Source organism: Etheostoma spectabile, unplaced genomic scaffold (assembly GCF_008692095.1).
Source record: "Etheostoma spectabile isolate EspeVRDwgs_2016 unplaced genomic scaffold, UIUC_Espe_1.0 scaffold00018835, whole genome shotgun sequence".
NCBI lineage: Eukaryota > Metazoa > Chordata > Actinopteri > Perciformes > Percidae > Etheostoma > Etheostoma spectabile.
In genome coordinates, this window is record NW_022604507.1 from 124,113 (window position 1) to 130,112 (window position 6,000).

Genomic DNA, 6,000 nt, shown 5'->3' on the forward strand with positions numbered 1-6,000 from the left:
AGTTTCGTTTCGGCTTGTTTTTCTTCAGGGCTGGTTTGTTAGACGGAACCAAATGAACAGAGTTGTGGTCAGACATGCCGAGTGGAGCTCTGCTGTAGGAGTTATAAGCATCTGTGACGGATCCATGACAGATTGCCATGTTCTTTACATTTAAGAGAACATGAATGTGCGCAAGAAACGCAAATGCAAGTACAGTGTTTTGTTAGCATCCTTATTGTCAACAGATGTAAAGTTACCATGTGTTTGTACACAGTAGACATATCTACTGCTGTATTCACTGTCTGTGGCAAGTCCTTTAAAACCTGTTCTTGACTTGCTTTTTCCCACATCCTCTGAATGCTTAGCTAACTAAATGACTCAAGTTGGCCTGTAATTGTTGCTTTTTCATCTTTGTTGTGATTGTGAGTGTGCCTTAAATATCACACATGTGTATATTATGAAAGAAACTGATAAGCAAACCCTTACAAAATTTTTGAAGGTTCCATGGTGTAATGGTTAGCACTCTGGACTCTGAATCCAGTGATCTGAGTTCAAATCTCAGTGGAACCTTTCTTTAAGTTGCATGGATGGATTAGCTTAAGTTAAGTGTAATGTCTTGTTTTTTTGTAGTGTCTATAGAGATTTGTGGTGTGGTATGGAACCATTGTCCTGTCTTTTATGTTTTATTGAACTTATTGCCGTCTGTCTTGCCAGGACTCCCTGGAAGAAGAGTTACTGTAGCTCAATGGGATTGTTCCTGCTTAAATAAAGGTTAAATAAAAATAAAATGAATCTGTAATATGTCCAAACATTCCTCTCTTCATTACTAACATACTGGAAGTCGGCCATGTTTAATTGGATGCTCTCCAGTTATTGCTGTTTGGTAGATTAACATTATATTTTCCTACTTTGGGACTTTTCATTTCATATTCTTTGTCTGACATTTTCTATTCCCTGTTTGTATTTTCTGTGACTGCATGTGGTTTTAAATCTGTTGGAGTTTCTTCAGACTAAAGCAAAGACACTGATGATGTCATCCAAAAGAAACATAAAGGACAGCAACCTGTTTCCAGAGGACACTAAAGAATGAAGGACCAGCAGGAAACAGAGCAGCTCAAATAGCAAACAGCTGATTTATTCATCTGACTCGTAGAATAACGCCAATGATTGACTTGTTTTAAATGTCTGGGAATGTGGAACAGCGCCATGCTGACTACCTGAAATAAAACAAGGCCACATGCTGATTATTGGGGACTTGATTTGATGGATTTATTTTTCCTGTTGTGTCTCTGTTTAAACTCCAAATTTTTTATTTAGATCCTTTAGTTTCCAACCAGACCAGAGTGGTGATTGTAGGAACAGTGGAAAGATGAATCAAGACGGCTTTTCATATATATATTTTCTTTTTCTATTGACTATAGTTGTGTTTGTTATTAACAGAAATCAACCCGTCAACATTTCTCTTTGTCATAAAGTTCCAACGTTAAGTTTTTTACCGCCAGTTCAAAACGGAGCTGAACACGGAGGAGGATTCCTCCCTAACGGCCGGTCTGCTCTGCTCCGTGCCCCCGCTGTCCGGTAATAGTTAAAGCAGATAAAAACCTAAAGAACACTCAAAAGCTTCAAGATAAAACTTACTTAAGAAGCTTCTTAATTCACGTTCAAGAGAAGGCCTATTTCCAGCCAGACTATGAATTGATTCATGAAATCCCTGTTATTAATATGTGGTCAGTCCCATATGGTCTAGCGGTTAGGATTCCTGGTTTTCACCCAGGTGGCCCGGGTTCAACTCCCGGTATGGGAATTGGTATTTAGCCGGTAAAGATCTGTACGATCTCCAGAGGTGGGTAGAGTAGCCAAAAATTTTACTCAAGTAAAAGTACTGTTACTTCAGAATAATATGACTCAAGTAAAAAGTAGTCATCCAAATAATTACTTGAGTAAGAGTAAAAAAGTACTTGATGAAAAAACTACTCAAGTAGTGAGTAACGTCATTTTTTTTCTTAACCCTCTGAGACCGAGACACTCGCCCACGAGTAAAAAAGTACCTCTGATTCATAGTTTAATAACTTTTGAACCATACGAGCGATTTACTCACTTTCGGTTTCGTTTAAATTCTGACGTTTTCAGGTTTACGGAGGTCTTTTCCCTGTCTTTTTAGCCTCTACAGGGGGCTTTAAATCCATACTGTTATATCCAAGATTGGTCCACTTTATATCCATAATTCATCGTGTTTTGGCTCATTTCTGCCGCTGAATCGTTTGTCTAATCTCTGATCTCTCGCTCTGTGTCTGTCCTGTCTATTTTTCAGGAAGTGCATGCCCATATATGGGAGATAAAGGCACCCCTCTTGTATGGAAGGCCAGAGGGGACAAAAATGCCTATTTACTCTATGGAAGGCCAAATTATGCACTATTTAGACACATATTTGCTTGTATAACATTGCTGTGGGTGTAATATCAATAAATATGACATTATTATGTTATTATTGGCATAAGTAAATGTCATGAGAGCAAAACGTCTTGAATTTTTTGGAAAACAATGCATGTATTTTGTCAACTGTATAAGTTATAATGATTATTTCTTCACAGTGTGACTCCCAAGACATATGAGAAGTGTTTTAGAATGGAAAATGGCTTAGGTTTTACTTATATGTCTGTGATATCATACATATCTGGAAGATTCATGTATTTATTTATTTATCTTTAAGGCCCTACAACCATTTTTAGCATGCAAGTGACCTCACTGCAACCCAAATATTCTAATAGCCCAGTTTGTCCTAAAAAATGATGTTCATATCTTGACTGTAGACAACAGGGTTGATGTTTACAAGCTTTTTATAAAATAAATCCAGACGGAAATTAAACTGTAAAAATGGCCTCAGGGCCCCCAGGGTTAACACAAGCATCAATCAGACAGACAAAAATACAAATTAATCATATTTAGGCAAACTATTGTTCATCCAATCAATAAAATAAATGAAAATTAATTTATTAATTACAAAATAGCTTAAGTGAGAGACTTGTCACATTAAATTTGGATGGATACTGCATGTGCAAACCATACTGTATGTAACCTAAAAGACAAAGATCCACCTCTCCACAGCAAAAACTAAAACTACTGCTACGTTTCCTCAGGTTAGATGTTGACTTGTTGAACGCTCACATGTCCGTTTGTTTTGGTCGACACAGAAGACGCCGCATGACGTAGCTGCTGTTTCGCACTTTTCCTAAAAGATAACCATGCTTTCACTATGAGGCCGGGGGGTTCCTCCACGTCGGTGTTGCCTTGGCGACGGTTGATTCTTTGTTTTGCTACGACTGTAAGCTAACACGTCCCGCCCATAGATACATACAGTCTATGGTCCCGCCGCTGAGAACGAGTATGGTCACGTGACTGCACAACGCTGTTTGATTGGTGGAACACAGTCACGTGGTAGAGCCTTAAGCGGAAGACTCTCTCTCTCTGTCAAAATGAAACATTAAAATGAGACGTACGCTGGGGTAAAAACAATGACGCGTAGAATACCAAAGAGGTAAAAAGAAAAGTAACGAGCTCATTGTAGCCTAATGTAGCGGAGTAAGAGTACAGCTTCTTCTTCACTAATCTACTCAAGTACAAGTAAAAATATAGTAATTTAAAACTACCCTGAACTACTGAACCTCAACTTCCTAGTCTCATAGTTGATGTTTTATACATTCTTGGATCCGTCCTTAGGTTCCTGCTGTTGCCTACGTTCCTGGATCCTGAGGTTCCTGCTGTCTGCATATCGTAGGTGATCATATCACTGAAAACATATCTTTGATAGCAGGATCATTCTCAATCCTTTTGTAAAACCTTTGTCTTTCTTGGAGTATATCCACTATAATACATTCTTAAAAAATGTCATATCTTTTGCTATGGTTGGGCCTCGTATCCAAACTACTCTGGCAGATGATACTAGTGTCGATTTAGCCTTGGGAAATAATTAGCAGCTGGTAGACAGATCTCCCCATCGGGAAATAAAACCCCAGTCTTCCGTGTGAGAGGCGGAGGCGACCATCCAAAGTTTCAGTAGTATTGTGGTTTTTGTGTTGGAACAAGTTGCACTGTTTGAAATAAGCTTTTGAGACACAAGAACGTCTTCACTTGGGACAGTAATTGACTCCCAACCCGATGGGAGAAATCCTGAGCTTTGAGATTTGGAGGGGCTGACTTTGATTCCGAATGCTTGACACTGGACTTCAATCTGCCCCAGTGGGCGCTGTAGATCACTGTTTGATGAAGCCAACAGAACAACATAATCTGGAAAGAGCAGAAAAGGAATTATAAGGTGCCCAGACTTGACACTCTCCCACCTTCTGCTGCGCCTTGTGAGGTGCTGTTCATGTCCAGTAGATATGCTTTTTCCATCGCGTGACAATATTCCCATTTAGGGTCAGGAGTTCTCCTCCCATGCTGAACACAGCCTGAGACAAGGCCCGCTTTCCCCCTCATGATTCACCCCAGTGGAAGCTGTAGATCAATGCCTGATAAAGCCAAATGAACCACATAGTCTGCAAAGAGCAGAAACGGAATTCCAAGGTGGCTAGACTTGACACTCTCCCAACTCCTGCTGCGTCTTGTGACATTTTGTTCATGTCCAGGAGATGTGCCCTTTCCATCGCTTGAAAGTATTCCCATATAGGATCAGGAGTTCTCCTCCCATGCTGAACACAGCTTGAGCCAAGGCCCACTTTACCGAGAAGTCCCACGCGTTCACCGGGACTTCCTCGAGGCCTTGTAGCATTGGTCAGCTGGTAGAAAAGTCTCCCCGTCGGGGAATCGAACCCCGATCTTCCGCATGACAGGCGGAGATACTGTCCATTATACTAACGAGGAATGCCCAAGCTTAATATTTGGCACATCAAGAAATAGGTGGCCCTATTCCAAGATTCAGACCACAGTCAATGCATGTAGAAATATTTAGGTTTACTACATATTTGCTATCATTCAAATCCATGACAAAGCATCTGTGACTGAATCTAGTTTAAAATCTCTATTTTGTAGCATTTTGAACATTCGCAGTAAAATAAAAATGGTGCATTTTCCCACAAATATGCAAAATAAACGCATTTCGTCAGTTTCCGTAGTGTAGTGGTTATCACGTTCGCCTAACACGCGAAAGGTCCCCTGTTCGAAACAGGGCGGAAACACATTTCTTTGTTTGTATCGACTTCGCACAATCAAACTCTGCGAAGTTAAACTCTCAATGACCTTCACGGAAAAATCTCCCTGGCCACGACGTGAAATCGTGGCCAGGCCTGCCGAAGTTTCCCCAGTGCAGTAGTCATCACATTCAGAGATTCAGGAATATCCGGTCTAAAATTAATGCAGAAAAACTAGTCCACGTATTTGTTATGTTTATTTTTACATATAGGACATACAGATAGAAACTGTTTTAGACAACAGAAATGTGAATGACAGATTTTCCAGCCCCTATACATGAACAGCAGAGCAGAGTGGCGCAGCGGAAGCGTGCTGGGCCCATAACCCAGAGGTCGATGGATCGAAACAATCCTCTGCTAATTCCTATTAAGTCTATTTCTAGTCTGTTGATGTTTAACAAAGCATCTGTGTCTGAAATGAAATGTCTCCACCTGCTGAAGAGTAAACTTAACGGCATGTCAAGTTTATTTCATCCACAAAAATGGAAACTACTCATACCTGCTGTAACACCCATAAAAAGGACCCAAGGGACAAAGTCAAGGGTCCCCGGGATCCAAAGGACAATGCCACGGGTCCCAAGGACCCACAAGGCCAATGCCACGGGTCCCCTGGACCCGAAGGACAATGTAAAAGAAAGTTGATGTGTATATGCATTAATCTAAAAGAAAGTTGATGTGTATATGCAGTAATGTAAAAGAAAGTTGATGTGTATATGCATTAGTAAGTAGACCTTGTGGCGCAACAGCAAAAATATCAGAAAACATATTGATATTGCAGTATTCATAATCAATATTGCAATATCACATTTTGTCAATATCGTGCAGCCCTACTGTG

General features: G+C 40.3%; 4 non-coding genes across 4 annotated transcripts; 3 read left to right on the forward strand and 1 right to left on the reverse strand.

The window, feature by feature from the left end:
• The first annotated feature begins 477 nt into the window (after nucleotides 1-477).
• trnaq-cug (transfer RNA glutamine (anticodon CUG)) lies at nucleotides 478-549 on the forward strand. Its single transcript has one exon. It is a non-coding gene; the product is annotated as a tRNA-Gln (tRNA).
• A 1,162-nt stretch (nucleotides 550-1,711) lies between these two features.
• Nucleotides 1,712-1,783, forward strand: trnae-uuc (transfer RNA glutamic acid (anticodon UUC)). The gene has a single exon. It is a non-coding gene; the product is annotated as a tRNA-Glu (tRNA).
• Nucleotides 1,784-4,767: 2,984 nt separating this feature from the next.
• trnad-guc (transfer RNA aspartic acid (anticodon GUC)) lies at nucleotides 4,768-4,839 on the reverse strand. The gene has a single exon. It is a non-coding gene; the product is annotated as a tRNA-Asp (tRNA).
• A 241-nt stretch (nucleotides 4,840-5,080) lies between these two features.
• On the forward strand, nucleotides 5,081-5,153 carry trnav-aac (transfer RNA valine (anticodon AAC)). Its single transcript has one exon. It is a non-coding gene; the product is annotated as a tRNA-Val (tRNA).
• The last annotated feature ends 847 nt before the right edge of the window (nucleotides 5,154-6,000 follow it).